At 49.1% G+C, this 18,310-nt stretch overlaps 1 long non-coding RNA gene across 1 annotated transcript in view; it reads left to right on the top strand.

Moving 5' to 3' along the window:
- Positions 1–260: 260 nt before the first annotated feature.
- Positions 261–18,310, top strand: part of LOC140425112 (uncharacterized) — a 107,024-nt gene continuing 88,974 nt past the window's right edge. The window contains exon 1 of the long non-coding RNA XR_011947765.1: positions 261–326. This is a non-coding gene — a long non-coding RNA (uncharacterized lncRNA). The remainder of the gene's footprint in view (positions 327–18,310) is intronic.

Below are 18,310 nucleotides of genomic sequence, written 5' to 3'. Positions count from 1 at the left end.
GACTTCACTTTAATTTGGTTTGAGAAACTGATAACATAGTTAAGATTGGCACCTTTGGTTTTCCAGTTGGAGTCACATTGGCGCATCTCTGAGTCAGACTGAGTGCAGTGGCTGGAACACCCGCTCTATAAATGTACCAGGTTCAATCAGAGAGTGAAGAGTCCACTTGATTCCGCTGATCCGGAGTAGACTGAAGTCACGAGTCACAGCGAGAACTCAACAGTGAAACAACTCAACCCACTCTGTCCAAATCATGGAGTTACAGCTTCTCACTGTGATCTACAGCATCTTACTGCTGGCTCAGCAGTTTGACATTGTGCAGACAGGTAATAGTTTCAGAATATTCTAACATGTGGAATTTGAGATTATTTTCAGTTGTTTTAAATTGCAATGATTAAAACATTTGTCATCCACATAAAAATAATTCTGAACGGCCTTTGAGGGACAAAGCCAGGACTCAAAGTGACAAGTCTTGGAATTGAATCTTAGCTGGGTTCAACTTTACCACAACCTCCTGTTTAAACAACAGAGATCAGAGGCACAATCGAATGGCCTCGTCACGCCTGACTCGGTGATGCAACGAGGCCGTTAATTCTCCTGATAGCCCTCTCGTGAGATTTACGACACTCAGAGAAGTTTGGGTCTCACCCTCACTGGGCGAGATACAGATTTACATAATTAAGTGAGCCATTAGGCTCATTTAAATATGTCGGTGCCCGGTTCTTCTGATGTCTGGGAACGAACGCCCGTGCTTCAGAGACCTCTCCATGGCGCCGTTTAACTCTGGTCCATACAAACGTGGACCAGGCGTAATGGCAGCTGGGGAGCCTGCTCGGCCATCGGAAGTCTTGGGTAGTCAGGCTCTAAGCAGGGTGATTTCCTGGCACTTCTGCTGAGCCACAAGCACATTGACACCTCCAGCCTGGCACCTTGGCAGTGCCACTTGAGCACCCTGGCACTGCCACCCTTGTTGGTGCAGGAAGGGAGGTGGATTGGATTGGATTTGGATTTGTTTATTGTCACGTGTACCGAGGTACAGATAAAAGTATTCTTCTGTGTGCAACTCAAACAGATCATTTCGTACATGAGAAGAAAAGAAAATACATCATTGGGCAACAAAAGGTACACAATGTAAATACCTAGACACCGGCATCGGGTGAAGCATACAGGGGTGTAGTTTTAATCAGGTCAGTCCAGAAGGGGGTGATTTAGGAGTTTGTTAACAGCGGGGAAGAAGCTGTTTTTGAATTTGTTTGTCAGACTTTAGTATCTCCTGCCCGATGGAAGAGTGAGTAAGCCGGGTGGGAAGGGTCATTTATTATGCTGCCCGCTTTCCCAAGGCAGTGGGAGGTGCAAATAGAGTCAAGAGATGGGAGGCGGGTTCGTATGATGGACTGGGAGGTGTTCACGACTCTCTGAAGTTTCTTGCGGTCTTGGGCCGAGCATTTGCCATACCAGGCTGTGATGCAGCCAGACAGAAGGCTTTCTATGGTGCACCTGTAAAAGGTGGTAAGAGTCTGTGTGGGCATGCCGAATTTCCTTAGTTTCCTAAGGAAATATAGACGCTGTTGTGCTTTCTTGATGGCAGCATCAACCAGGACAGATTTTTGGTGATGTGCACACCTAGGAATTTGAAGCTGTCAACCATCTCGGGCAGCACGGTAGCATAGTGGTTAGCACAGTTGCTTCACAGCTCCGGGTCCCAGGTTCGATTCCCAGCTAGGTCAATGCCTGTGCGGAGTCTGCACGTTCTCCATGTGTCTGCGTGGGTTTCCTCCAGGTGCTCCGGTTTCCTCCCACTGTCCAAAGATGTGCGGGTTAGGTGGATTGACCAAGCAAAATTGCCCTTAATTTCCAAAACCATGTTAAGTGGGGGTTACTGGGTTACGGGAATCAGGTAGATACATGGGCTTCGGTATGGTGCTCTTTGTAAGGGCCGGTGCAGACCCGATGGGCCGAGTGGCCTTCTTCTGCACTGTAAATTCTATGATTTCTACCTCAGCCCGTTGATGCAGACAGGGGTGTGTACAGAAGTCAATGACCAGCTTTTTAGGCTTGCTGGCATTGGGGGGGGAGATTGATGTTGTTGCACCACTCCACTAGGTTCTCTATCTCCTTCCTGTATTCTGACTCGTCGTTGTTCGAGATCCGACCCACGAAGGTTGTGTCCTCAGTAAACCTATAGATGGAGCTGGAACCAAAGTTTGCCACGCAGTCGTGTGTGAATAGGGAGTATACTAGGCCGCTAAGTATGCAGCCTTGCGCGGCCCCGGTATTGAGGGCTATCCTGGAGGAGGTGTTGTTGTTTATTCTTACTGATTATGGCCTGTGGGTCAGAAAGTCAAGAATCCAGTTGCAGAGCTAGGAGCCAAGTCCTAGGTTTTGGAGCTTTTATATGAGCTTGGCTGGGATTATGGTGTCGAAGACGGAGCTGTAGTCAATAAATAGGAGTCTGATGTAGGAGTCCCTGTTGTCAAGATGCTCCAGGGGTGAGTATAGGGCCAGGGAGATGGCACCTGCTGAGGACTGGTTGCAGCGGTATGCGAATTGCAGTGGACCTAGTATGGAGCTGATGTGCTTCATGACCAACCTCTCGAAGCACTTCATTCGGATTCATGTCTGAGCCACTGGACGGTAGTCATTGAGGCACATTGCCTGGTTCTTCATTGGCACCGGAATTCTTTGAGCAGATGGGGACCACGGAGCGAAGTAGGGACAGTGATGTGTTGGGTACTCTGCTGCACAGACGAACCAACTCGGTTGCGAATGGTACAACTCAGTTTTATTGCTTACATTTATTTACAGTGGTAAACTGGTTACTGAGGTTCGATCATAACCCTAGAATCTGTGGATCTATTCCTAATACGATCTTGTAGTAGCACTCAGCACATGGTGGATGTCTGAGTGGCTTGCTATGAGCTCTGGTGCCCTGAGCTGTCTCCTGCTGGAATGCTTAGGAAGTGTCATGTTCCCTGGTTTGTACTGTGTATGCTGTTGCCTGTGATTGGCTGTGGTTTTGTGTGTGTGTTGATTGGTCCGTTGATCTGTCCATCAGTATGTAGGTGCTATGATGTTTACCTGAATATCATGACATCCCCCCTTTTGTACAAGAACATGTGCCTATGTGGTTATAAATAGAGATGTGTACTGAGTGCAGCTGAATGTGTGTGTGTGCAATATCTACAGCATGTACATGGGGCTAAACTATGTACAAGGGGCGATGCCGGGTGCGACATAACAATGAAGTTGTACCATAAACAAAGAACGGGGAAATGTTGAACGACAAAAACGAACTCCTGTAACGACAAGGAAGAACAGAAACATATTAACACAGTGGTATTATGAGTTCAATGTACAAACAGGCTCATAAGACCAGCCAATAGGTGGGCGACGAATTTGGGTTGTCCGCCTCAAGGGTGGGTCTGGATCCACCGGCTGAGGAATGGGCCTGGCCACGGGCGACGGCGGAAGGGTCATGGTGGCTGGAAGCTCCACAAAGTCGATATCAGGAACAACAGGAGGGCGTGGTGCCGGTGTACGTTCCCGTAGCGAGCATGGAAGTAGGCGAAGAGCCCGGCGATTGCGCCTACGAATGGATCCATCAGGCATGCGAACCAGGAACGAGCGGGGAGCCACACGTCGGAGAACTTCGGCAGGTGCTGACCAGCCACCTTCTGGTAGGTGGATGCGGACGTCGTCTCCAGGCGCCAGGGCGAGAAGATCAGTTGCCCGTGTTATTTGCCATCTTCTGGCGAACGTGCTGCTGTTGCATTCTGTGTAGTACCGGAGCATGGTTGGTTGTGGGTACCAGAATGAATGGCACAGTGGTCCTGAGGGCGCGACCCATCAACAGCTGGGCTGGTGAGAGGCCAGTGGCTAGTGGGGCCGAGCGATAGGCCAGCAGGGCTAGGCAGAAATCCTATCCGGCAGCAGCAGCCTTGCAGAGGAGCCGCTTGATGATGTGAACGCCCTTCTCCGCCTTTCCATTGGACTGGCGATGCAGAGGGCTGGACGTCACGTGTGTGAAGCCATATGAAGCAGCAAAGAACGACCATTCCTGGCTGGCAAAACAGGGTCCATTGTCCGACATGACAGTAATCGGAATGCCGTGGCGAGCGAAGTTGTCTTTGCAGGCCCTTATGACAGCGGACGATGTTAAATCATGCAGGCGTATGACCTCTGGATAGTTTTAAAAGTAATCAATGATGATTACATCGTCCCTGCCAAGCGCGAGAAAAAGGTCCACACCCACCTTCGCCCAGGGGGACGTCACCAGCTCATGGGGCTGAAGCGTCTCAGGAGGCTGCGCCGGTTGAAACCTTTGGCAGGTGGGGCAGTTGAGCACCATATTGGCATCACTGCCAATATGTCATCACTGATGCCCGGCCAGTATACCGCCTCTCGGGCCCTCCGTCTGCACTTCTCGACTCCCAGATGGCCTTTGTGTAGTTGGTCGAGGACCAGCTTGTGCATGCTGTGCGGAATCACAATCTGGTCCAGCTTTAGAAGGACACCATCAATGACGGCCAGGTCGTCTCGGACATTGTAGAACTGCGGGCACTGCCCTTTGAGCCACCCACCCGTCATGTGGCGCATCACCCATTGTAGAAGGGGGTCAGCCACAGTTTCCCGGCGAATACGGGCCAGACTGGAGTCGTCAGCTGGCAGATTTGCCGATGTGAAGGCCACCTGCGCTTTGACCTGACAGACGAACCCCTCCGAATCGGGCGGTGTACTCATTGCTCTAGATAGGGCATCCGCAATGATAAGGTCCTTTCCCGGGGTGTAGACCAGTTGGACGTCATACCTCCTGAGTTTAAGTAGGATGCGCTGGAGGTGAGGGGTCACCTCGTTCAGGTCCTTATTTATGATGCTGACCAGGGGGCGATGGTCAGTCTCAACGGTAAACTGGGGAGACCATACACGTAGTCATGGAACTTGTCTATCCCGGTCAGCAAACCCAGGCACTCCTTTTCAATCTGCGCGTTGCGCTGTTCTGTGGGGGTCATGGCCCGCGAGGCATAGGCGACCGGGCCCCATGACACAGTGTCATCCCGCTGTAGGAGTACCGCCCCAATGTCGGACTGGCTGGCATCAGTCGAAATTTTAGTGTCACGAGATGTGTCGAAAAACGCCAATACCGGGGCTGTGGTGAGCTTAATTCTGAGCTCCTCCCATTCCTTCTGGTGTGCGGGCAGCCACTGGAACTCCGTGGACTTCTTGACTAGGTGGCACAGAGCCGTCGTGTGGGAGGCAAGGTTGGGAATGAACTTCCCCAGGAAGTTGACCATGCCTAGGAAGCGTAGCACTGCTTTCTCGTCTGCCGGCTGCGGCATGGCTGTAATGGCGCTCACATTGTCTGCATCCAGACGGACCTCTGACCGGGAAATGTGGTCCCCCAGGAACTTCAGCTCGGTTTGGCTGAAAGAACACTTGGCTCGCTTGAGGCGCAGGCCGTTTTCCCGTATCCGTGCAAAGATGCGCTGGGGATGATTGATGTGCTCCTGTGGTATGGTGGACCAGGTGATGCCGTCGTCCACGTAGACGTGCACCCCTTCGATGCCCTCCATCATCTGCTCCATGATCCTGTGAAAGACCTCGGATGCCGAGGTGGTGCCAAATGGCATTCTGTTATAGCAGAACCTGCCGGAAGGGGTGTTGAAGGTGCACAGCTTTCGGCTGGACTGATCCAGTTGGATCTGCCAAAAACCCTTCGAGGCATCCAGTTTTGTGAAGATTTTAGCCCGGGCCATTTCGCTCGTGATCTCTTCCCGTTTGGGTAGTGTTCCCTCATTATCTTGTTGTTGAGGTCTTTTGGATCAATGCAGATCCGGAGCTCGCCGGAGGGCTTCTTAACACACACCATGGAGCTGACCCATGGTGTGGGCTCCGTGACCTGGGATAGGACCCCTTGGTCCTGGAGATCCTGCAGCTGCTGCTTGAGGCGGTCTTTGAGTGGCACTGGGACCCTGCGAGGTGCGTGAATGACCGGGGTGGCGTCCGGTTTGAGCCGAATTCTGTAGGTGTAGGGCAGTGTTCCCATGCCCTCGAATTCCTCCTGGTTGTGGGCGAGGAGCGATTGGAGCTGTCCCCTGAATTCTGCATCCGGGAAGTCAGATGTGCCTTCTGGAGACAGAGCGTGGACTCGTTGCACGAGGTGGAGAACCTTGCATGCCTGTGCGCCTAGCAGGGAGTCCTTTGATGACCCGACTATCTCGAATGAGAGTGTGGCCGTGTGTATGTTTTGTGTCACCTGGAGCTGGCAGGATCCCATAGCCGGGATAGCGTTCCCATTGTAGTCGACCATCTTGCACCGGGACGGCCGAATTGGTGGTCTGACCTTCATGGCGTAGAAGGCTGACCATGCTATGAGGTTGGCAGAGGCGCCAGTGTCCAGACGGAATGTTATCGGTGATCGGTTGACCGTTAGGGTGGCACACCATTCATCACCCGGATTGACAGTGTTCACTTGCAACGGCTGGTGGGTCCTGGCTTGAGACATCCGGTTCCCATCAATGACTGCAACACGGAAGGCGTCCCGGTCGTCTGTGTCACTGGTCTGGATATCGTCTGGGCACGACTCGTAGTGAGGAGGCTGAATGGTCCGCACGTTCCTGCGAGGCTGTCGGAATTGGGGAACATTGGCAGGTTGAGCTGCTCGACAGCAGGCAGCGTAGTGGCCATCTTGCCACAGCGGAGGCATTGTCGATGTCTTGCGGGACATTGCCGCTTTAAATATGCGGCTCCGCAGTTGCCGCACATCGTGATGTCATGGCGTTCGTTGCGCCACCGCGCATGCGCAGTTCGGTCTTGCGTCGAGCGCGCCTGCGCATCACGTCCCTCTGTGTCAACGTCGTTTTTGGCGCGCACAAACACGGGAGGCCTCGAAAAGCGCGCAAAATGGTCGCCCTCGTCCGGGCCGCGGGCCAGGAGGAACTCGATCGCCTGTACCCGTTCGGCTTTGTAGGACGCCAGCTTCGCCGATTCGGCCGCGTAGGACCCCTGCCGCGCCGATTCGGCTGCCTGAAATTGGGAGTAGCGGCATGCAGGACACAGGCTTCGATTGCAGAGGCTAGGGTAAGGCCTTTAATTTTTAAGAGCTGCTGGCGTAGGGTGCCCGAGGTGACCCCAAAAACGATCTGGTCCCAAATCATGGCATCGGAGGTGGTGTCGTAACCGCAGGACTGCGCGAGGATACGGAGATGCGTAAGGAAGGATTAAAAGGGCTCATCCTTCCCCTGCAGGCGCTGCTGGAAGAGATACCTCTCAAAACTCTCGTTGACCTCGACGTTGAAGTGTTGGTCGAGTTTGAGAAGGACCGTCTTGTACTTGGTCTTGTCCTCACCTTCCGCGAACACCAGGGAGTTGTAGACATGGATGGTGTGTTGACGTGCCGTGGAGAGGAGGATGGCGATCTTTCTGGTGTCCGAAGCGCTCTCCTTTTCGTTGGCTTCCAGGAAGAGCTGGAAGCGCTGTTTGAACAGCTTCCAATTGACGCCGAGGTTTCCAGCAACTTGTAGTGGCTGCGGTGTGTTGACGGTGTCCAGGGCGCAGGATGGCAGATTCCGGAGGATCCGTAGGTAGGTCCCACAGTTACTCCTGGTACTATGATGTGTTGGGTACTCTGCTACACAGACGAACCAACACGGTTGCGAATGGTACAACTCGGTTTTATTGCTAACATTTATTTAAAGTGGTAAACTGGTTACTGAGGTTCGATCATAACCCTAGAATCTGTGGACCTATTCCTAATACTATCTTGTAGTGGCACTCAGCACATGATGGATGTCTGAGTGGCTTGCTGTGAGCTCTGTGCCGTGAGCTGTCTACTGCTGGAATGCTCAGGAAGTGTTATGTTCCCTGTTTTGTACTGTGTATGCTCTTGCCTGTGATTGGCTGTGGTTTTGTGTGTGTGTTGATTGGTCCGTTGATCTGTCCATCAGTATGTATGTGCTATGATGTTTACCTGAATATCATGACAGACAGGTTGAAGATGTCCGTGAATTCATCTCCCAGCTGCGTGGCCTTGTTGGGGAGTTCTTGACTGAGGCCAAATAAAAGAGCCCCTTTTGATTTCTGGGTCATTCCTGGCATTGCAGGCACCGTGAAACACCCCACTGTACATGCCCAAAGCAGGACTCTGGTTTTTGGTGGTTAAGTCGTACCTCTGCTGCTTGAGAGCTAGAATTTACTGTCTGATTTGCTGGTGAAGCAACAGAAATAAAAAATGGACAATCGTTCCTAGATATGGGTATTGCTGGTAAGCCACAGGATTATCAGCAAGTTTGCCGCAGCGCACCTTGTAGATGGAACACTGATGCCACTGGCCACTGTGCCCATTCACCTAATCGATCTGTATCCTTTTGGTTATTCATGAAGGCCCCACCTTCTCAAGCTTGCCCCTTGCTGAGGTATGGTGATCCTTAAGTTAAATCACCACCAGTCAGCTCTCCCCGCTTAAAGGGGATAGCAGCCTATGGTCATCTGGGACTATGGCGACTTTACCTTTACCTATATCCTTTTGTAGCCTCCTTTTGACATCTTCACAATCTACTGTCCTATCTGTGTGTCATCAGCAATTTTAGCAACTATACCATCCAAACCATTTATATAAATTATAGAGTTGAAGCCTCAGCAATGATCCCCTTGGCACACCATTCATTACATCTTTCCAACCAGAAACTGACACATTTATGTCTACTCTTTGTTATCTTTCAGCTAGCCAATCTCCTATCCATGCCAAGATGTTACCCCCCTACTCATGAGCTTTTATTTTCCACAATAACCTTTGATGAGACACCTTCGAATGCCTTCTGCAAATCTAAGTGCAGGACACCTACTGGTTCCCCTTTATCTACAGCAACCTTTAGTTCTTCAAAGAAACTGTCTGTGCGGATTCTGCACGTTCTCCCCGTGTCTGCATTGGTTTCCTCCAAGTGCTCCGGTTTCCTCCCTCAGTCCACAAATGTGCAGATTAGGTTGATTGGCAATGCTGAATTGCCCTTAGTGTCCAAAAAGGATAGGTGGGGTTCCTAGGTTACGGGGATAAGGTGGATTTAAGTAGGGTGCTCTTTCCAAGGGCTGGTGCAGATTCGATGGACCGAATGGCCTCCTTCTGCAGTATAGATTCTATGATTCCACGATTCTATGATCCGACAAAGAACTTCTATAAATTGATTAAACCTGATTTCAGTTACACAAAACCATGTTGAGTCTGCCTGATTAGCTTAAATGTATCGAATTGCCCTGTCATAATATCTTTAATAATAGCTTTTAACATTTTCCCAATGCCAGAGGTTAAGCTAACTGGCCTACAGTTTCCTTCTTTCTGATCTTTTTTTTCATCTGTCTGTTCATCTAACCTGCCACCCATCTTTGCACAATTATATACCTTTTCTTTCAGTTTGAAATCATATTTGAAACCTAAATTGTCACTTCAGAGTTGCTCGATGTTCTTTAATGCCCTTGTAATTTTCTTTATTTAAGCTTAAAGTACTAGCCTTAGACCCACTCTTCTCTCCCTCAAACTGAATGTGAAATTCAAACACATCATGATCACTGCTAGCTAGGGGCACCTAAGCAGAAGAAAGAAAGAAATACCTGAGGAGTTGTGAGTTGTACTGAACCTGTGGAATCATAATAGAAAAGCAGATACTAAAAAATCTCTCCATGCGTATAACATGAAAATAGTAGCTAAAGTAAAAATTGATCCCTTAGAGGTTGAGACTGGGGAATTAAGAGTGGGAAAAAGGGAAATGGCAGAGGCTTAGAACATGTATTTTATATCCACCTTCACAGCAGAAGACACAAAAAGCCTCTGAGGAATGGTTGTAAATCAATAGGTAAAAGGGATTGGGGACCTTAAAACAAATATGGCCGGGATTCTCCAATCCCACGGCGGATCGGAGAATCACTGGGGGGGTGGGGGGGGGGGCGCGAATCACACCACGCCGCTCCGATGCTGGGCCGCTGATTCTCCGGCAACCAACAATCGCGCTGGCGCCGGTCGGGGGCCGTTGAAAGCGGCCCCCACAGGGATTCTCCGCGCTCGATGGACCGAGTGCCTGCCAAGTTCTGCCGAGTCCCGCCGCCGTCGTTTGCGTATGGTCCTACCCTGCGGGACCTCAGCGTTCTGGCTGTAGGGCCCGTCCTGGTGGGGGGGCGGGAGATCCGATTCTGGGGGGGGGGCTCCACGGTGGTCAAGCTTGCGATCAGAGGCAACCGATCGGTGGGCGGGATCATCCCGGGGAGGGCCTATGTTCCTCCGCTCTGGGCCCCTGTAGGGCTCAGCCATATTGCCCAGGGGCTGGCGCGGATGCAATTAATGGCACGCATGCGCGGACCCGTGCCAGCCTTGGCGGGCCGGCTTTCGGCGCCGGAGCAGCGCAAAGCACTCCGGTGCCGTTCTACCCACGAGGATGGGGTGAATGCTTGGGCCTGGAGACCTGTTGGCGCCGGCATCGCTCGCGCCGCTTTTGACGCCGGTATCAACACTTGATACATGACCACTGGAGAAAAAGTGCGGAGTTTTGCACTCTCGAGTCTAAGTGTGGTGATGGATGTGAAAGAGAATACCTTTCCAGCCGGCTGTCATGGTGGGTTTACACAACAGATCATTTACTTTTCACTTAATTATATATGCAAGAATATGAAGCTTGTCATATCCTGTGGTGGGGTGGAGCTGGGATTTGTCCACCCCAAATTCACCACATTGGCTCATCTTGCTGGACGCTATATTTAAACCGCACCAACATGCATCATTCGCTCTCTGCAGCCCAGGACTCGTCGTGACAAGCAGCAGCAGACTCTCTGAAGAAAGAATCCCACTGCTCTGAAGTTCAGTGACAATGAAAAGGACCAGCAAACCACTCTGTTCAAGGAGCATTAAGAATGGCCAATAAATGCTGTCCCAGCCAGTGATGCCCACATCTCATGATTGAATTTTTTTAAATGCACTGGAGGCAATCCTCCAGCATATCTTTCCCCGTGATGGGAACTGGAGGTCTACCAACTTGACCATCTGAATCTGCAAGTTGGGCACCAGGAAAGCCAGTGATAACTCATTGAAGAGGAGATCCACCACCCAGTACAGGAAGCTGATGAATGATCAGATCTGTCCACCAGGGTAATTCAACATTCTCCACACGCTCACAAGCCCATCAGTCATTTGCAGGTTTACAGTCCACAGGGATCTCACTCACTACCACGATAAAGGATAGCACCCGTTATTCTCTCACACACACTTTAATATCTTCATCAATTCTCATGTCCTGCACAAGTCACGTCCTCACCCCTTACAGAGGTCCACTTGTAGATCCCCAAATTTCTTTCTCTGTCTGTCTGGCCTCAATAAAAGTTGAGACGGATTCGCACGTAAAAAGAAGTTATTTATTTAGCTTGCAAGCTTAATCATCTTACAGAAACGTAAAAGACATCCAGCCTCTTACACCCCAGAAAAACGACTGACTAAAAGACAAAGGGATCTCTGCAAAATCAATTCAAATGGTATCAAGTTTCACATACTCAACGGACATAGGTCAGCCTATGTCCCTCCTGACCTGTTTGATCTATTCTGATTGGCTCACTTCCAATCCCTTTCTCTGGCCCCTATCAATGCAGCATCACTCTCATAGACACACCTCTTCCTGCTTTTTCCATGCGGTCTCAAACTCCTTTGTCCCTAACTGCAAGAATCAAAGTGGCTTATTTCTACATTACATTAACTAGTAACTCTAAAGTAACTATTTTATATCACATTCGTCATTCCCTCCTTTTATCATTCCATGATAACCGAACTATCCAATCTATAGCTACGGTTCCTCATCTAAAAAGATCCGTCGCTGCATTTCCAATTCCTGTCTTAGCCCCCCTTCATCTGCCTCACCCTCATGGATTTTAACAGTTAAATTTTTTTTCTCGGTGATTGGGGCGGTGATCTGATCTAGTGCACCCCGCATTCTACCCATCACACATTTAAGGATGGCCAGGCCCACAAAGATGCAGCCGATAGCTACCACTAGATACATGGCCATATTTATCAACCAGTCCTTCCATCCTCCAAATCCCCAGTTACCCCAAGAGGCAGGATCCTGCATCCCGTCCAAGTGATCCCGTATGCGATCCATAAATTTAGTAATGTTAGCGGTCAAGTCCTGAACACCCATGATACAATTGCCCTGTACTATGGCGCATACCCCACCCTCACGGGCCAGAAGATAGTCAAGAGCATACCGGTTCTGCATTGCAAACAACCGTAGCTGAGACAACTCCTTAGTTATTGCCCCGAGGGCTCCCAAGGTTTCATTTCCCAAGATGGTAAGGCCGCAAATAAAATAATTCCGATCACTAACAGCCAAGGAACCCCCCACACCTCCCAGTGTCAATACGCTCAGAATGCCCCACCCTGCTGAGTGGCCCCGGTTGGGTGCAAGAACCTGAGGTTTTTTCCAGTTCTCGCAAAATTCAGCAGAGACTGCCCGGCGTGCTAACTGATTATGCAGGTTCCACGCCGAAGGGCAGGGGACTGTGGTAGGGACTAGAGTCCCTATAGCAATTCGGCGGGGAAATGGGGGTGACAAAACGTTGGTCGCCGTACCATTAAATAAAAAGTAGTATCCTTGTTCCGTGTGGAGACTAGCATCACAATCAGCATATCGGTTGCGTAAGGACCTCCCAGTAGCCCAGTTTATCCAATTTTGAAATGCCCATTCGGGCCGCCCAGCAATGCGGAAAGCCCTATTCCCAACAGTGATATGAGAGACATTCGCCCAGCCACAAAGGAGCTGGAGGCCAGCGTTCAATGGAACGCAAGTGGTGTTATAACAAACGCATTGGCCAGACGCCTGGGTGATATGGCACCTCCTGTCCGTACAGGTGGGAAACAGACATGTTATATTTGTCCACCTCTACCAGCAAACAGCCATATCCTTCACTGCTGAAGCAATTCTCGTACGACCGGGAATCCCTATTGGGAGTGAAGTGGCTAGGTATGTACGCCCTCCACCGTCGCAGCCTATCGTACTGTGAATGGGAATTATCCCGAGGGAGGGGAAGGCAAATAGCCGGTGGTGCTGAATCCGGATCGTAAGGAAGAGTGACGTGCTCGGGCAATGGCTCGGAACGCTGACAATGAACCACCGTTTGGGGAGTGCCCAAAGCGGTGAAACAGAAAATAACTTAGACACCGCTGCGGGGTTTGGGTAGCAGACAACCCGTCCCTGGCCATACAGACGGTGGTAAATCTGGTAGAAGAGATTCATACTACCCGGGTTTTCCTCAGTTTGGCCTTTAATTAACTTAAGTGCATCTCCCGGTAACCTACGTTCTAGCTGTACTGCCCTTCTCATACGCCCCGTCCTCTCTCTAGTCCCTTTCTCTTTCTCATGGTCTCTTCCTACACTCTTCTGACAGCCTGATGTTACCTTTATTGTACCACTTTTAACACATCCAAAATCAAATTTACATGTATTCCAAAAACAAGGCAATGTCCATATAATGTTCCCTTCCCATCGCCGGGACCGGTGCAGCTGCTTCATGACTCCCGCATTCTCCTTAACTTTGATGACCTTCCATGAGTCGATACCATGTCCTCGTATATGGGGGCAGCGAAGAACATCACCTTTGCATAGGTGATGTATCCTTGTAGATTGGTTGGGGCTACACAGATACATAATATTCCCCTTTTCCATATCCATCGCCAATAACACGCCAAGCGAAGTGAGGCCAAATATCAGACAGACGATGCGTAGCCACTCCATCATGCTCCACACCTGTAAAATAGCACTAGAGAAGGGAGGCAGGTTAGTATCCGACCTTTTACAGTAGTGGAGATGGACTCAATTTACAGTGATGTAGGTGGACCCAAGCACTTCGCCCCTCCACTTTAACTGCTGTGGGGGTGGTAAGGAGAACTTGGAAGGGCCCGTCCCATCGCGGCTCCGACCCCTTCCTAGTCCAATGTTTTGACCATGACATAACTACCGGGCTGGACTGAAAGTGAGCTAGGTACTGGGGCAATGGCTGGTGAGCCGCACGGACTGGGCCATGGAGTTCATAGAACATAGAACATAGAAAATACAGCACAGAACAGGCCCTTCGGCCCACGATGTTGTGCCGAACCTTTGTCCTAGATTAATCATAGATTATCATTGAATTTACAGTGCATAAGGAGGCCATTCGGCCCTTTGAGTCTGCACCGGCTCTTGGAAAGAGCACCCTACCCAAACTCAACACCTTCACCCAACACCAAGGGCAATTTGGACATTAAGGGCAATTTATCATTGGCCAATTCACCTAACCTGCACATCTTTGGATTGTGGGAGGAAACCGGAGCACCCGGAGGAAACCCACGCAGACACGGGGAGGACGTGCAGACTCCGCACAGTCAGTGACCCAAGCCGGAATCGAACCTGGGACCCTGGAGCTGTGAAGCAATTGTGCTATCCACAATGCTACCGTGCTGCCCTTGAGAACAAATAAATCTACACTATATAATTTAACCGTAATCCATGTACCTATCCAATAGCTGCTTGAAGGTCCCTAATGTTTCCGACTCAACTACTTCCACAGGCAGTGCATTCCATGCCCCCACTACTCTCTGGGTAAAGAACCTACCTCTGATATCCCTCCTATATCTTCCACCTTTCACCTTAAATTTATGTCCCCTTGTAATGGTTTGTTCCACCCGGGGAAAAAGTCTCTGACTGTCTACTCTATCTATTCCCCTGATCATCTTATAAACCTCTATCAAGTCGCCCCTCATCCTTCTCCGTTCTAATGAGAAAAGGCCTAGCACCCTCAACCTTTCCTCGTAAGACCTACTCTCCATTCCAGGCAACATCCTGGTAAATCTTCTTTGCACCTTTTCCAAAGCTTCCACATCCTTCCTAAAATGAGGCGACCAGAACTGTACACAGTACTCCAAATGTGGCCTTACCAAAGTTTTGTACAGCTGCATCATCACCTCACGGTGATGCACTTGCGTAAGGGCTAGAACATAGGTGGTCATTTTTTCAGTCATCTGATGAAACTGAACCCGTCTGGGAACCTGCAGGCTCCAAGGAGTTCTAAGAGGCCTGCCATAAAGAATCTCGGCGGGAGAGAGCCGGGCTGGTCCCGCAGGTGTAACCCGCAGCTGGAAGAGGGCAACGGGGAGCAACTTAAGCCATGTCAGTCCCGTGTCTGCTCTTAATTTAGCCAATTTAGTTTTGAGGGTCTGATTGTGTCTCTCAACCAACCCGGCCGCCTGCGGTCTGTAAGCACAGTGTAACTGCTGGCGTATGCCCAACTGGGAGCAAAACTCCTTGTTAACTTGTCCAATAAAATGAGGCCCATTATCAGAACTTAACTGAGCTGGTATACCGTACCGGGGAATGATTTCCCTCATCAAGACTTTAACCACAGTAGCAGCTTTACTATAGATAGTCGGATACGCCTCGACCCATCTGCTGAACACATCCACAATGACCAAAACATATTTGTAACATTGACACCTTTCCAACTCAATGTAATCCATTTGGAGCGTCTCAAAGGGACCACTGGGCAACGGGGTTTGCCCCTTCCCACAAGGGATACCTTTTCCGGTGTTATATTGCTGACAAATCAAACACCGATTACTGATACTTTGGGCCAACCCCTGCATTTTAGGGTGCCACCAAGTGTCCAGCAACAAATCACTAGTCCCTCGAGCCCCACAATGAGTTGCAAAGTGTACACATTCGATGACCCATAAAGCCAGTACATCAGACATACAAGTCTGATGTGCAGGCGTGGTCCATAAAGAGGAAACAGAATCATATGTACAACCTAACCGTTTCCACATTTGTTTATCACTCTCAGGAGCGTCCTCCTGTAACCTTATGACGTCTTGGATGGTTGGCATTGGCTTGTCAGAAGCAGACACATTCATAGTAGATCGTTTAGTCTGACTTAACATTTTAGGCACCATCACTTGCTGAATTTGTGCGGCTGTGCGCGCTGCACGATCTGCTCGTTCATTACCAACGTCAACTGGGGTTGTACCATTCGTGTGGACAGCGCATTTAATAACGGAAATCTGCGCTGGCAGAAGGAGGGCCTGCAGTAGGTCATTAACTAAACCCCGGTGGGATATTTGACCACACATAATCATGTCAGGTTGTTCTGACGAAATGTCACTCAAATCGCCCCTTATTGTGGTAGTTTCCTGAATCAAGGCTAAACAGTCGTGGCCAGGTGCGTCTTCATGGACAGGGGGACCGCTAAGAAAACAGGCTGGATTGATAGTGGTACAGTATTTAAATGTCAGACGTGGATTGTTCAAAAGGTATATCTCATACCTATTCTGACGAGCTGCGGTAAGATGCTGACCATTCGCCCCATATCCCTGGCATGGTACTGGTCATGGACCTGACGTGTAATATGAGGGCTTACCGAAGCTGACTGTGGCCATAAATGTGGTGATATTGTAACAAAATCGGCTGTACCTTCTTTTCCCGTGACTGTGGCTGTAACCTTGACTGGCCATTCGGTCTCAAGTAATGGCCGGTATTTGTCCTCCAACTCCCTGTTTCGTCCAGTTCTGTCATAGGCCAGGGTAACGTGATGCAGTGACTGTTCAATGTCTAACGTCCACCACTGGGGGGGTGATAGAAATATAGCACTGTTGTCTCATCCTCCTCTTCGCTGATCCACCCACCCAAAGTCACTATATTGGAGCTCCTGCTGGTAAACTACCATTTCTGCCGCTTGTTGGGGTTGCAGATCATCCTTTTTCATTACATACTCAGTCTTAACCTTTGTAACTGAGCCTCCTTCTTGGCCTACACCCTCCTTCCAGTAAAATCTGACTGCCCTTGCCATCTGGGAAGGGTCGTTCTCTGTCCAATTCATGTTATTACATTTCACAGCAGTAACCACAGAAGGTGGTAGGCAATGCATTAACATAGCACAGTATTGAGGGGAATTCTGACCATTTTGATACAGCAAATCGCCTGACTGCCCCCGGTAGATTTCATTAAAACGCCCCAGAAATTCCTCTGGCTCGTCAATCTTCCTAGGTTTTAGGTCTAAGATAACAGAAAGATTTATGGGCCTTTGAAATGTGCTATTCAACGCATTCAAGATCTGTGTCCTTCTTTTCTCTATTTGCTCTCTTTTTTTTTAAAACTTAAAAATGTTTGAAAATGCAAATTGAATTACTGCAACTTGCAAGCTTAGCTCTGATCTCAACTCAGAACTAAATTTACAATTTGCTTAACACAAACTTGTATAACATTTACAACTTAATTATTTCTTTATCTTAACAATTTTTCTTTTAACAAGTTTTTTTTCTTTTACATACACATAAGTATTAGCAAAATCAACTATCATCTCCAGATTGACACTTTTTAAAATGGTGTCCATGATCTTCTTTAAGTTTCTATTAATCTCCAGATAAAATGAGATAAACCTTATTTCAAGTAAGTAAACTTAAGATTCTGGCAATTTCAATCAATTGCTTTCGAAAATAATAACTTTTATCAAAGAGGTGGAGAAACCCACTGGTTTCCTTTAATTAATTCAAAACGTAACTTTGCTGGTGTTCACTGACTCAAAGGAAAGGTATCCGATTACACTACGGCTGCTGCTGTTATCTCAAAGCCTGAGTGAGAAGCACTGTCTGTTTTCAACTCCGCCTGCTGCTGTTAACCCTTTGAGAGACTTCTGCTTCAACCAATATGCAGCATTCCTCACAATCTCAACTAGACCTCGGAACTTTACAGTCCAAGGAGACAATTTTAGCTTAATCAACTATATATTTAAAACACTCACACATAGAGTTGAACCATCTTCAGATTTAAAAACAGTTATACTGGACTGAACCTCCATCTATTGAAGTCTCATCAGCCCCTGAACCCATATAATAGACTGAACCTTCATTAATTAAGTCACATCAGCCTCTGAACCCTTATAATAGACTGAACCTTCATTAATTAAGTCACATCAGCCCAAAACCCTAACCCAAGCCGAAACAACAATATGAAATCCCATCAATTAAAGTGCTAATCCCCAGACTGACCTGTGATTTCGTCGAGGCGGTCTTTCTGTGCTAACCGCGAGTGACCAGACTAATCAGATGATAAGAAGAGGGGAACAATCAATGCGCGGTCGTTTTCCAGTTCTACATTGAGGGCCCTTTGTTCCCCATCCTCCTGTTCATAATTAGTCTAATTCTGATTTCGCAGTTGGATCAGGATCGCCCAGAGAAATCCCGGTTTTCGGCACCAAATGTAGATCCCCAAATTTCTTTCTCTGTCAGTCTGGCCTCAATAAAAGTTGAGACGGATTTGCA

This window comes from Scyliorhinus torazame, chromosome 6 (assembly GCF_047496885.1).
Source record: "Scyliorhinus torazame isolate Kashiwa2021f chromosome 6, sScyTor2.1, whole genome shotgun sequence".
Lineage (NCBI taxonomy): Eukaryota > Metazoa > Chordata > Chondrichthyes > Carcharhiniformes > Scyliorhinidae > Scyliorhinus > Scyliorhinus torazame.
Note: the sequence above shows the minus strand (reverse complement) of the source record. Positions and strands in the feature narration are given on the sequence as shown.